Source organism: Phyllobates terribilis, unplaced genomic scaffold (assembly GCF_046119375.1).
Source record: "Phyllobates terribilis strain yellow unplaced genomic scaffold, ASM4611937v1 Scaffold_5__5_contigs__length_657084704, whole genome shotgun sequence".
Lineage (NCBI taxonomy): Eukaryota > Metazoa > Chordata > Amphibia > Anura > Dendrobatidae > Phyllobates > Phyllobates terribilis.
In genome coordinates this window covers 601,491,490-601,505,986 of record NW_027362765.1, presented here as the reverse complement: position 1 = coordinate 601,505,986, position 14,497 = coordinate 601,491,490, and the positions used below count along the sequence as shown (strand labels likewise).

Below are 14,497 nucleotides of genomic sequence, written 5' to 3'. Positions count from 1 at the left end.
AGGAGGTCATCCACATAGCCAGGGGAGGAGTCCTGAGGAGATAATTTGCATATTCCCACTGCATTTTGGAGTAAGTGAAGAGTCTCCGCGAGCTCAAAGAACACTGGATTTTGGCTGTTGGAGCTGAAAAGAGGACATCGGTAAACCAGGGGAGGAGTCCTGAGGAGATAATTTGCATATTCCCACTGCATTTTGGGGTAAGTGAAGAGTCTCCGCGAGCTCAAAGAACACTGGATTTTGGCTGTTGGAGCTGAAAAGAGGACATCGGTAAACCAGGGGAGGAGTCCTGAGGAGATAATTTGCATATTCCCACTGCATTTTGGGGTAAGTGAAGAGTCTCCGCGAGCTCAAAGAACACTGGATTTTGGCTGTTGGAGCTGAAAAGAGGACATCGGTAAACCAGGGGAGGAGTCCTGAGGAGATAATTTGCATATTCCCACTGCATTTTGGGGTAAGTGAAGAGTCTCCGCGAGCTCAAAGAACACTGGATTTTGGCTGTTGGAGCTGAAAAGAGGACATCGGTAAACCAGGGGAGGAGTCCTGAGGAGATAATTTGCATATTCCCACTGCATTTTGGGGTAAGTGAAGAGTCTCCGCGAGCTCAAAGAACACTGGATTTTGGCTGTTGGAGCTGAAAAGAGGACATCGGTAAACCAGGGGAGGAGTCCTGAGGAGATAATTTGCATATTCCCACTGCATTTTGGGGTAAGTGAAGAGTCTCCGCGAGCTCAAAGAACACTGGATTTTGGCTGTTGGAGCTGAAAAGAGGACATCGGTAAACCAGGGGAGGAGTCCTGAGGAGATAATTTGCATATTCCCACTGCATTTTGGGGTAAGTGAAGAGTCTCCGCGAGCTCAAAGAACGCTGGATTTTGGCTGTTGGAGCTGAAAAGAGGACATCGGTAAACCAGGGGAGGAGTCCTGAGGAGATAATTTGCATATTCCCACTGCATTTTGGGGTAAGTGAAGAGTCTCCGCGAGCTCAAAGAACACTGGATTTTGGCTGTTGGAGCTGAAAAGAGGACATCGGTAAACCGGCGCGCGCATTTTGAAGTTTTTTTTTTAAGCTTTTTTCACTGTTTTCAGAACATTAACAATAAGAACATGGAAGAGTCCAGGAGCCATTTGGTGAGCTGCATATCCTGCTACATGTTCACAGACTTGCCAGTGGAAAAGCCAAACTTCACATGCCAGAAATGCAAGCTTGTGTCCATGTTGGAGGAAAAGTTGCGAAATCTAGAAGAGAGGTTAACTACCTTGAAAATCATTAAGGAAGGTGAAGAGTTCTTAGACAGAGCAGAATTATCTCTTCATGATTCAGAAAGAGAAGAAATTCGAACTGCACCTGACGAAACAGAGGAATGGAAGCATGTGACCCACAGAAGCAGGAGGATCGAGAGGCAGTCAGCACCCATACTGCTCAGGAACCAGTACCAGGCTCTCACGCAGGAGAACCATGAAGAAATACAGCAAAATAAGACTTTGCCAGCAATGAATAACCTTGTAAGCCCTCAGAATCCTCCTGGATGGAGAAAGAAGAATGTTGTGAAGAAAAAACGGAGAGTGGTGGTCATGGGGGATTCCCTGTTAAGAGGAACAGAGGCCGCTATCTGCAGACCAGACATAACCTCAAGAGAAATGTGCTGTCTTCCAGGAGCAAAAATTAAAGATGTGTCTGACAGGATATCAAGACTCTTCAGACCTACAGATCACTACCCATTCCTGCTAATACATGTGGGGACAAATGACACCGCAAGAAAGGACCTGGAAACCATCTGCAGTGACTTTGAAGACTTAGGCAAGAAAGTGAAAGAATTGGGAGCGCAGGTGGTCTTCTCATCCATCCTCCCAGTGGATGGCCATGGAACAATGAGGTGGAATAAGATTCTACAGGTGAACAACTGGCTATGTCGATGGTGCCGTCAACAAGGATTTGGATTTCTGGATCACGGAATGAATTACCTATACGATGGACTACTTGCTAGAGATGGGGTGCACCTTACGAAGACTGGAAAACATGTATTTGGAAGTGGCCTTGCTACACTCATCAGAAGAGCTTTAAACTAGAACAATGTGGGAAGGGAAGCAAAAGGCCAGAAAAAGCCATATAGCTGACAAATACTATTGAAATCTCTGCTACTGGAAGTGGAAAGGAAGAACAAAGACAAAACAATTTAAATAATAAAAATATGGGAGGAAGAGAAACCAATCACAAACTAAAATGTTTTTATACAAATGCACAAAGCATGGGCAACAAACAAGGAGAATTGGAACTACTAATGCAGGAAAAGGAATATGATGTCATTGGAATCACTGAAACTTGGTGGGACGATACACATGATTGGAATAAAAGGCTAAAAGGATACAACTTATTTGCAAGAAACAGACTTGATAAACGAGGAGGAGGTGTTGCATTGTATGTTAGAAAAGCGTATATCTGCACAGAGATTGAAGCTTCAGAGACTGGGAGTTCTGTGGAAACTGTTTGGGTAAGAATACAAGGAGAGAACAACGGAAAGGACACCATTGTAGGCATTTACTACAGGCCACCTGGGCAAGCTGAAGATATGGATGAACTCTTTATGTATCAAATGACCAAGTTCTCCAAAAAATATGACGTAGTGGTCATGGGAGATTTCAACTATCCAGACATTTGTTGGGAATCTCTCTCAAGTAAAACTAACAGGTCAAGCAAATTCTTATCCTCTCTTGCTGACAACTTTATCTTCCAAAAGGTAGGGGAGAAAACAAGGGGATCTGCTACTTTGGATCTAATCCTTATAAACAGGGAGGAAATGGTTGAGGAGGTAAAGGTGGCTGGGACCCTAGGAGGCAGCGATCATGCTATTATAGAATTTTGGATAACTAGAGGAGGAAGACATGTGAAGACTCAGACTTCAAGGTTAGATTTTAGAAAGGCAGATTTTAAGAGACTCAGAAAGAGAATAGGAGGGATCCAATGGCTGGATGTCCTTAAGGACAAAAATGTCCAGGAAGGATGGGAAATTTTTAAAAATGAGATTCTCAAAGCACAATCGTTAACAATCCCGAAAAGTAGGAAGAATGGGAAGCATTTAAGGAAACCAGGATGGATGAACACAGAACTTAAACACATGCTAAAAAGAAAGAAAGAAATGTTTATTAAATGGAAAGAGGGAGGCATATCTAAAGAAGATTATAATGCAGTCTGCAGATCCTGCAGGGCACGTATCAGGTTAGCTAAAGCTGACAATGAATTAAGGCTTGCAAGAGATGTCAAAAGCAATAAAAAAGGTTTTTGGGGGTATGTCAAAAGTAAAAGAAAAGTCAAAGATGCTATAGGATTTTTACAGGATGAAGATGGAGAAATGGTAAGAGAGGATGTTGAGAAGGCCGAACTTTTTAATTCCTATTTTGCATCTGTTTTCTCTCAGAAAGAAAATGTATCATCAACTGATCTTCACTGTCCTTTTAAAGGAATAGAGGAATCCAAGTTATCTGTAAACAGAAAGATTGTGAGGGAATATTTAGCTAACATAAATGAGTTCAAGTCTCCAGGTCCAGATGAATTACACCCCAGAGTACTGAAGGAGATCGTAGAAGAAATTTTAGAACCACTCTCCATAATCTTTGAAAATTCTTGGAGAACAGGAGAAGTCCCAGAAGACTGGAGAAGAGCAAATGTTGTTCCTATCTTCAAAAAGGGGAAGAAGGTGGACCCAGGGAACTATAGGCCGGTGAGTCTGACTTCTATACCAGGAAAGATCTTTGAACAAATTATTAAACAACATGTATGTAAGTACATGGATAAGAATGAAGTGATTAACCAGAGTCAGCATGGGTTTGTAACTAACAAGTCATGTCAGACTAACTTAATTTCCTTCTATGACAGAATCACTGACTGGGTGGATCAGGGAAATGCTGTAGATATAGTATATCTTGACTTCAGCAAAGCATTTGACAAAGTATCTCACACCATCCTTACTGAAAAAATGACCAAGTATGCAATGGACCAGGCAACTGTTAGGTGGATTCATAACTGGCTTAGTGATCGGACTCAAAGGGTGGTTGTAAATGGCTTCACATCCAGCTGGATGAATGTCTCAAGTGGGGTACGACAGGGCTCCGTCCTGGGACCTGTATTGTTCAACATCTTTATCAATGATTTAGATGAAGGAATTGAGGGTAAACTGATTAAATTTGCTGATGACACAAAGCTAGGAGGGATAGCTAATACTAGAGAAGAGAGAGAGAGGATTCAAAAAGACCTAAATAAACTGGAGCAGTGGGCAGCAACCAACAGAATGGTTTTTAACAGGGAAAAATGCAAAGTACTACATCTGGGCAATAAAAATGAAAAAAGCATATACAGAATGGGAGGAATAGAGCTAAGCAACGGTACATGTGAAAAAGACTTAGGTATACTAATAGATCATAGACTGAACATGAGTCAACAGTGTGATGCAGCAGCAAAAAAGGCAAATACAATTCTGGGATGTATTAACAGAAGCATACAGTCTAGATCACGTGAAGTCATTATCGGTCTTTACTCCTCTTTGGTCAGACCTCATCTGGAATACTGTGTACAGTTTTGGGCACCACATTTTAAAAAAGACATAGACAAACTGGAGCAAGTTCAGAGAAGAGCGACCAGAATGGTGACTGGTCTGCAAACCATGTCCTATGAGGAACGGTTGCAGGATTTGGGACTGTTTAGCTTGCAAAAAAGAAGACTGAGAGGAGACTTAATAGCTGTCTACAAATATGTCAAGGGCTGTCACATTGTAGAAGGATCATCTTTATTCTCATTTGCACAAGGAAAGACTAGAAGCAATGGGATGAAACTAAATGGGAGGAGACACAGATTAGATATTAGAAAAAACTTTTTGACAGTTAGGGTGATTAATGAGTGGAACAGGCTGCCACGAGAGGTGGTGAGTTCCCCTTCAATGGACGTCTTCAAACAGAGGCTGGACAGACATCTGTCTGAGATGATCTAGTGAATCCTGCTTTGAGCAGGGGGTTGGACCAGATGACCCAGGAGGTCCCTTCCAACTTTACCATTCTATGATTCTATAGCGACCATACCACCTGACGTGGGTGGAGAAAGGGTTGTCAGGGTGAAAAATGAATTTCTCCTCCCACCAAGCCATATACAGTATGGCAAAGGAGGGGGAGAATTTAGCACCCATTGGTACTCCTACTATTTGTAAAAAAAAAAAAAAAAGAGAATTGAACATTAAATAGTTGTGCTTCTTTAACACAGTAGTAATATTATAATATTTGAGATCACTAGAATATATACTGTAATTATCTAGATGGTACTGGACAGCTGTAACTGCAAGTGAATGCGGAATGCAGGAATATCTAGTGAGGCAAAAGTGTATTCCCCCTTCCATGAAAATTTATCAAACTGTCGAAAGTCCGAAGTGCTATCTTACAAAAAAACGGTATTCTGGTAGTTAGTGGTTGTTTTTCAACTAAGCTCAAGGTGCAAAATTGACTAAATCACAAGTGCATCTACATGGCTCCTTTCACTGGGTGTCGGTCCTGTGGTCATTGTTGCTGTGGTTTTGTGCTTGTGGGGCGGCGTGGCCTGGAGTCATGAGGACTCAGACTCGCAGCATGGATGCTGAGAGGCGCCAGGCCATCCGCCCTGCCGGTGTATTGTCACTGTGGCGGTGGTTAGCTCACGGCGCCGCTCTTTCAAGGCTACAAAAAGTTAGGAGTCACTGAGAGGTTTGCCGTGACGTGGCAGTGGGCTTTATACAGTCAGATCAGATTGTTAAACTAAGAACTTCATGTTCAGGTATATGTATTTTACCCTAGCGGCATTAGATAAACGTATGATTTTTAGGATGTGCGGTCCATTTTTCAGCATAGTGAACAATGCTTACAGTGTGCTGAATATGTGTCTCCCTAATATCTCATTTACATTATTGGAATATTTCTCCTAAAAACTACCTAAGAAAAAAAAAATACAAGGAACTTTTGGAAAGTGTTTTTTAACTAAACTCATTGTGCATGTAAGAGTTTGGGCACCCCTAGTCAAAATGACTGTTATTATGAACAGTTGAGCAAGTTTAACATGAAATTATCTCTAAAAGGCCTAAAGTTAAAGATGTATATACATACACGTATATAGTTAGTGTGTGTGAGTGAGTATATATATATATATATATATATATATATATATACAGTACAGACCAAAAGTTTGGACACACCTTCTCATTTAAAGATTTTTCTGTATTTTCATGACTCTGAAAATTGTACATTCACACTGAAGGCATCAAAACTATGAATTAACACATGTGGAATTATATACTTAACAAAAAAGTGTGAAACAACTGAAAATATGTCTTATATTCTAGGTTCTTCAAAGTAGCCACCTTTTGCTTTGATGACTGCTTTGCACACTCTTGGCATTCTCTTGATGAGCTTCAAGAGGTAGTCACTGGAAATGGTTTTCATTTCACAGGTGTGCCCTGTCAGGTTTAATAAGTGGGATTTATTGCCTTATAAATGGGGTTGGGACCATCAGTTGTGTTGTGCAGAAGTCATGTGGATACTGATCTTCCTACTGAATAGACTGTTAGAATTTGTATTATGGTAAGAAAAAAGCAGCTAAGTAAAGAAAAATGAGTGGCCATCATTACTTTAAGAAATGAAGGTCAATCAGTCCCGAAAAATTGGGAAAACTTTGAAAGCGTCCCCAAGTGCATTTGCAAAAACCATCAAGCGCTACAAAGAAACTGGCTCACATGAGGACCACCCTAGGAAAGGAAGACCAAGAGTCACCTCTGCTTCTGAGGATAAGTTTATCCAAGTCACCAGCCTCAGAAATCACAGGTTAACAGCAGCTCAGATTAGAGACCAGGTCAATGCCACACAGAGTTCTAGCAGCATACACATCTCTACTACTTAACAACTGTTAAGAGGAGACTTTGTGCAGCAGGCCTTCATGGTAAAATAGCTGCTAGGAAACCACTGCTAAGGACAGGAAAAAAGCAGAAGAGACTTGTTTTGACTAAAGAACACAAGGAATGGACATTAGACCAGTGGAAATCTGTGCTTTGGTCTGATGAGTCCAAATTTGAGATCTTTGGTTCCAACCACCGTGTCTTTGTGCGACGCAGAAAAGGTGAACAGCAGCTCAGATTAGAGACCAGGTCAATGCCACACAGAGTTCTAGCAGCATACACATCTCTACTACTTAACAACTGTTAAGAGGAGACTTTGTGCAGCAGGCCTTCATTGTTATGTTCTGCTACCAAAGCTAAGGAAAGAGAGGAGATCTGTCCCTACTATAGGACTCAGCTGAATCCCTATGATGTAACAGGGAACCTGATCCTGCGATCAGACCTGCTAAAGTCCTAATCTAGTCTGTACGGAGACCTATAGATGTGGGGAGGGAATCCCTACAAGTACTAAGGACTGGGAGGAATATGGGACACCTCCTAACAGAAATAGTAGCAGACAGACGAACAAACAAAATAGATAGAACATAGAGGTCCGTAGACCAAGCAAACTAACAGAGTTAGATACAGAGCACAGGCTAGCTAGAAAGTAGATATACAATGAAGTCCAGCAAAGCCAGAAGGGCGGAGCAGGATTAAATAGACCAACAAGGTCATGTGACCAGCAAAGGAAAAAAAACCTAACAGCAAGGTTCTAACAGTACCCCCCCTTCTAAGAGGATCCTCCGGATCCCCTAGGACCAGGCTTATCAGGAAATCTCCTGTGAAACGCTCTGATAAGTCTGGAGGCGGAAACATCATCTGACCTCACCCAAGAGTTATCCTCGGGTCCGAAACCTTTCCAGGCCACAAGATACTGCAAACTACCTCTATACCGTCTAGAGTCAAGGATGCGAGAAATTTCATATTCCCCGTCCTCCACCACCGGAGGAACAGAGGCAGAGGCGTCACCATCCGACTCAACAGCTTTTTTTAACAGAGAGACATGAAAGACCGGATTAATTCTCCAGGAGGTAGGAACCTCCAACCTAACAGCAGATTGGTTGACAACCTGAAGCACCTTAAAGGGCCCTACAAACTTGGGACCCAATTTCTTAGAAGGAATCCTCAACCGCAGATTCCTAGAGGACAACCAAACCATGTCACCAACAGCGAACAAAACCTCCTGTCGTTTCCTATCAAAGTAGTCTTTAGATTTTCTGTTGGCCTCCTGAAGATTACCACGCACATCCGTCCAAACTCTTTCCAAATCACCGGAAAAATTCTCCTCCTCAGGCACGGCAGATCCCAACTTGGAGAACGACCCAAACGACGGATGTCTCCCAGAACAACAAAAAAAAGGCGAACAACCAGCAGAAGAAGATGTATGATTGTTCAGAGCAAATTCGGCAAGTGGCAGAAACTCAGACCACCCCTCTTGATTGTCTGCCACAAAACAACGCAAGAACTGCTCAACATCCTGGTTTTTCCTTTCTGTCTGGCCATTAGATTCAGGATGATATCCGGACGAAAACGACAAATGAATTCCCAACCTGTCACAAAAGGCACGCCAAAAACGAGCCACGAACTGAGGACCCCTATCAGAAACAATGTCAGTAGGAACGCCATGAAGTCTGACAATTTCCTTGACAAAGGCCTTAGCGAGAGTTTTAGCGCAGGGCAGTTTGACGAAGGGAACCAAGTGACACATCTTGCTAAAACGGTCCACGACCACCCAGATGACAGTAAAACCCTCAGAGGGGGGAAGGTCAGTTATAAAGTCCATAGCCAAATGTGTCCAAGGAGCACTGGGGACCTCCAAAGGACAAAGCAACCCCGCAGCAGGAGTATGTGAGGACTTAGATCTAGCACATATAGTACATTGGCGCACCCACTTAATGACTTCCTTCTGCCATCCAGGCCACCAAAAACTGCGACCCACCAGTCTCTTGGTCTCAGAGATTCCGGGATGACCTGCCAACCGAGATTCGTGACACTCAACAAACAAATCTCTCCTAAAGGTCCCAGGCACAAACAACCTCCCATGAGGAGTGTTAGATGGGGCATTCTCCTGAGCTTTAAGAATCTCATCTTCCAAAACGGAGTCTAAAGCAGCTATCACAACACCTTCTTGTAAAATGTTCTCCTCTTTCTCACCACCGACTATGGGAGAAAAACTGCGAGACAAGGCATCCGCCTTAACATTCTTAGTACCAGGGATGTAAGTAACGGAGAAATTAAACCGCGAGAAAAACAGTGCCCACCTAGCCTGACGGGCATTCAGGCGCTTGGCAGCATCAAGATATATCAGATTTTTATGATCCGTAAGAACCTGAACGGGAAATTCCGCACCTTCCAAGAAGTGGCGCCAGTGTTCAAATGCGAGTTTAATAGCCAATAATTCCCGATTACCAATATCGTAATTCAGTTCAGTCTCCGAAAATTTTTTTGAAAAAAAGGCACAGGGATGTAATCCATCCCCGTTATCCTGAGACAATACTGCGCCAACCCCCACAGAGGAAGCATCAACCTCAACCAAAAACGGCCTAGTAACATCAGGCTGCATAAGGATGGGAGCAGAGGTGAACCTCTCCTTGAGATACACAAAAGCTTCAATGGCCTCAGAAGACCACTGAACCGCATCAGCACCTTTCCTGGTGAGATCAGTCAGAGGTTTGACAATACTAGAAAAATTTTTTATGAATTTTCTATAGTAATTGGCGAAACCCAAAAACCTCTGTATCTATTTCAAACCAATAGGCCTAGGCCATTCCTGCACAGCCTGAACCTTAACCGGATCCATCTCAAAACCTTTGCTGGAGATAATGTAGCCCAAAAAACTAATTCTCTGTACAGCGAACTCACATTTCTCCAGCTTAGCAAAAAGCGAATTGTCCATTAATAACTGTAATACCTCACGCACGCTCCGCCAATGAGACTCCAGATCTGGCGAATAAATCAAAATGTCATCCAAATACACAACCACATTTTTACCGATCAAAGGTCTAAGGATGTCATTAATCAGATTCTGAAAAAATGCAGGAGCATTAGTAAGACCAAAAGGCATAACCAGATTCTCAAAATGACCCACAGGAGTGTTAAAAGCAGTCTTCCATTCATCACCCTCCTTCATGCGCAACAGATTGTATGCCCCCTTAAGGTCAATTTTAGAGAACCACTTGGCCCCCAATAACTGGTTAAACAGATCAGGAATCAATGGCAGTGGGTAAGGATTGCGTACCGTAATTTTGTTAATCTCACGAAAATCCAGACAAGGACGTAAACCGCCGTCCTTTTTTTTTACAAAAAAAAATCCAACCGCCACAGGAGACTTAGAGGGCCTAATGTGACCGGCGGCCAAGCTTGTCTGTATGTATTCCTCCAAAGCCTTCCTCTCAGGAATAGTAAGGTTAAATAAACGACTCTTAGGAAGAGTCGCTCCAGGGACAAATTCAATAGAACAATCATAGTCTCTATGGGGAGGCAAAACCTGCGATTCTTTCTCAGAAAAAACTCTCCAAAAATCCTGAATAGGAACAGGCAATTCTCCCCTATCCAAAGCTGCAATACGCCCGTTACAACACTTGTCATAACATTTATGGCTCCAGGATTTAATTTCACTGGTAGACCAATCCAGTACAGGATTGTGAAATTTTAACCAGGGCAAACCCAATATTACTGGAGAAGGCAAGTTATTCAACACTACCAAATCCAATTTCTCATGGTGAACACCATTAATAGTGAGAGGAAATTCACTGACCTTGAGAGTAATATTCTTCAAAGGGGAGCCATCCACAGAAACCACAGCAATGGGGGATGATAAAGGTTCAGGTTTTAAATTGAGTTTTTCCACGAATCCCCCATCAATTACATTCAGTGTAGACCCGCAATCAACAAACACCCGAAATTCCATCAATTTTTTCTGAGCAATCGTGGAAGCAGCTAAAAATATACCCTTGGAATTTAAACAGGCAATACGGGCGTGACTGACCTTTTTTTTTTCTTTCTTCATACGAAGCTCACAGCCTTTAATCAAATGACCAGATTTTCCGCAATAGAAACACAAGCCTTCCGAAAAACGACGGTCTTTTTCTTGAGAGCGAGGTGCCACCGATCCAATCTCCATCGGTTCACCACTGTTAATACACACATTATCATAACCAGAAACTGACATAGCAGAGGATTTGCTCTCATTAACCCTAGCACGCAGTCTTCTATCCACCCGTATAGCTAATTGCATAGCCTGTTGCAAATCCTCAGGTGTAGGATAAGCAATTAGCAGGTCTTTAACCCTTTCACTGAGCCCAGCAAGAAATAGACTTTTCAGAGCAGAATCGTTCCACCCTGTTTGAGTGGACCAACGACGAAAATGTGTACAATATTTTTCCACATTACCCGATCCTTGTTTTAAACGTCTCAACTCAGTCTCAGCTGATGCGACACGGTCAGGATCATCATATAATAGTCCCAAAGCAGAAAAAAAACTATCCACTGATCTGAAGCCTGAATCACTAGGTTGCAAAGAAAAGGCCCACTCCTGAGGCTCTTTGCGCAAAAGTGACATTATGAACCCTACGCGCTGGGATTCATCCCCAGAGGACTTAGGTCTCAAACGAAAATACAATAAGCAAGCATTTTTAAATGAAAAAAATTCTCGGTGTTCACCAAAAAATAAATCCGGCAAACATACCTTAGGCTCCAAGAAATGTGCTCCAGGACAGTTACTCACGTGCTGACGGAGCTCGGCCACCTCCAGAGAGAGTCCCTGCAGGCGATGAGCCAAATCCTGAACCGACACCATGATGGAACAGAAAAATCTTTCCTTAGAGAATTTGCTGGCTGGACTTACTGTTATGTTCTGCTACCAAAGCTAAGGAAAGAGAGGAGATCTGTCCCTACTATAGGACTCAGCTGAATCCCTACGATGTAACAGGGAACCTGATCCTGCGATCAGACCTGCTAAAGTCCTAATCTAGTCTGTACGGAGACCTATAGATGTGGGGAGGGAATCCCTACAAGTACTAAGGACTGGGAGGAATATGGGACACCTCCTAACAGAAATAGTAGCAGACAGACGAACAAACAAAATAGATAGAACATAGAGGTCCGTAGACCAAGCAAACTAACAGAGTTAGATACAGAGCACAGGCTAGCTAGAAAGTAGATATACAATGAAGTCCAGCAAAGCCAGAAGGGCGGAGCAGGATTAAATAGACCAACAAGGTCATGTGACCAGCAAAGGAAAAAAAACCTAACAGCAAGGTTCTAACATTCATGGTAAAATAGCTGCTAGGAAACCACTGCTAAGGACAGGAAAAAAGCAGAAGAGACTTGTTTTGACTAAAGAACACAAGGAATGGACATTAGACCAGTGGAAATCTGTGCTTTGGTCTGATGAGTCCAAATTTGAGATCTTTGGTTCCAACCACCGTGTCTTTGTGCGACGCAGAAAAGGTGAACGGATGGACTCTACATGCCTGGTTCTCACTGTGAAGCATGGAGGAGGAGGTGTCATGGTGTGGCGGTGCTTTGCTGGTGACACTGTAGGGGATTTATTCAAAATTGAAGGCATACTGAACCAGCATGGCTACCACAGCATCTTGCAGCGGCATGCTATTCAATACGATTTGCGTTTAGTAGGACCACCGTTTATTTTTCAACAGGACAATGACCCCAAACACACCTCCAGACTGTGTGAGGGCTATTTGCCCAAGAAGGAGAGTGATGGGGTGCTACGCCAGATGACCTGGCCTCCACAGTCACCAGACCTGAACCCAATCGAGATGGTTTGGGGTGAGCTGGACCGCAGAGTGAAGGCAAAAGGGCCAACAAGTGCTAAGCATCTCTGGGAACTCCTTCAAGATTGTTGGAAGACCATTTCCGGTGACTACCTCTTGAAGCTCATCAAGAGAATGCCAAGAGTGTGCAAAGCAGTCATCAAAGCAAAAGGTGGCTACTTTGAAGAACCTAGAATATAAGACATATTTTCAGTTGTTTCACACTTTTTTGTTAAGTATATAATTCCACATGTGTTAATTCATAGTTTTGATGCCTTTAGTGTGAATGTACAATTTTCAGAGTCATGAAAATACAGAAAAATCTTTAAATGAGAAGGTGTGTCCAAACTTTTGGTCTGTACTGTATACACATACACACACACACACACACACACATATACATACATATACATACATATACATGCACGCATTTTTTTAAAAAAAAAAAAAATTTTTGACACATTTTTAAAGTTACAAAAAGGGAAATGGGCCGATGCTAAAGTTTGGGCACCCTTTGAGATTTGTGTGCTTAGATTACTTTGACCAAGGTTTCAGACCTTAATTAGCCTGTTAGGGTTATGACTTGTTCACTATCATCGTTAGGAAAGGCCAGATGAAGTAAATTTCCAAGCTTTATAAAAGCTCAGCCTCCTCTAACCTTGTGCCAAAAACAGCAGCCATGGTTCCTCTAAGCATTTTCACTCTGAAAATGAAAATGGTGGAGGCCCATAAAGCAGGAGAAGGCTTAAAGAAGACAGCAAAGGAACAGTGGAGATCAAGATAAGGTCTGGAACACCAAGTAAAATTTCAGTGAGAGCTGCTTGTAGAATTGCGAGAGAGGAAAATCAGAACCCCCACTTGACTGTAAGAGACCTTCAGAAAGATTTGGCAGACTCTGGAGTTGTGGTACATTGTTCTACTGTTCAGAGACACCTGCACAAATATGGCCTTCATGGAGTCATTAGAAAAAACCTCTCCTGCGTCTTGACCATAAAATTCAGTGTCAGAAGTATGCAAAAGACATCCAAACTAACGGATGCATTTTGGAAACAAGTCCTGTGGACCGGTCAGGTTAAAATTGAACACTTTGGCCAGAATGATCAAAGGTACGTATGGAGAAAAAAGGGCACAGAATTTCAGGAAAAGAACATCTCGCCAACCATTAAGCATGGTGGTAAATCAATCATGCTTTGGAGTTGTGTAGCAGCCAATGGCACGGGGAACATTTCACTGGTAGAAGGAACAACGGATTCAATGAAAGTTCAACAAATTGTTGATGCAAACATAACACCATCTGTAAAAGAGCTGAAGTTGAAAAGAGGATGGCTTCTACAAATGGATAATGATCCTAAACACTAGGCAAAATCACAATAGACTACATCAAAAGGTGCAAGATGAAGGTTTTACAGTGGCCCTCAAAGTCCCCTGATCTGAACAGCACTGAAAATCTGTGGCTAGACCTCAAAATAGCAGTGCATGCAAAATGACCCAGGAATCTCACAGAACTAGAAAAATTTTCCAAGGAAGAATGAATGAAAATCCCTCAAACAAGAATTAAAAGACTCTTGGCTGGCTACAAAAAGTGTTTACAGACTGTGATACTTGCAAAAGGGGGTGTTACTAGGTACTAACCATGCAGGGCGCTCAAACTTTTGCAAAGGCCCATTTTTCTATTTGTCATTTTTAAAATGTAAAAGATGAAAATGTAGTGTTTTCTTCCCCTGAAATACAAAGGAAATGTGTCATGTTTAACTTTAGGCCTTTTAGAGATTATTTCATCTTCAA

The 14,497-nt window shown here is 42.5% G+C and overlaps 1 protein-coding gene across 4 annotated transcripts in view; it reads right to left on the bottom strand.

Annotated features, from left to right (window-relative positions):
• The window catches only part of DLG5 (discs large MAGUK scaffold protein 5), a 291,149-nt gene that overhangs the window by 161,299 nt on the left and 115,353 nt on the right, over positions 1 to 14,497 (bottom strand). The gene's annotated exons all lie outside the window — the stretch shown is intronic.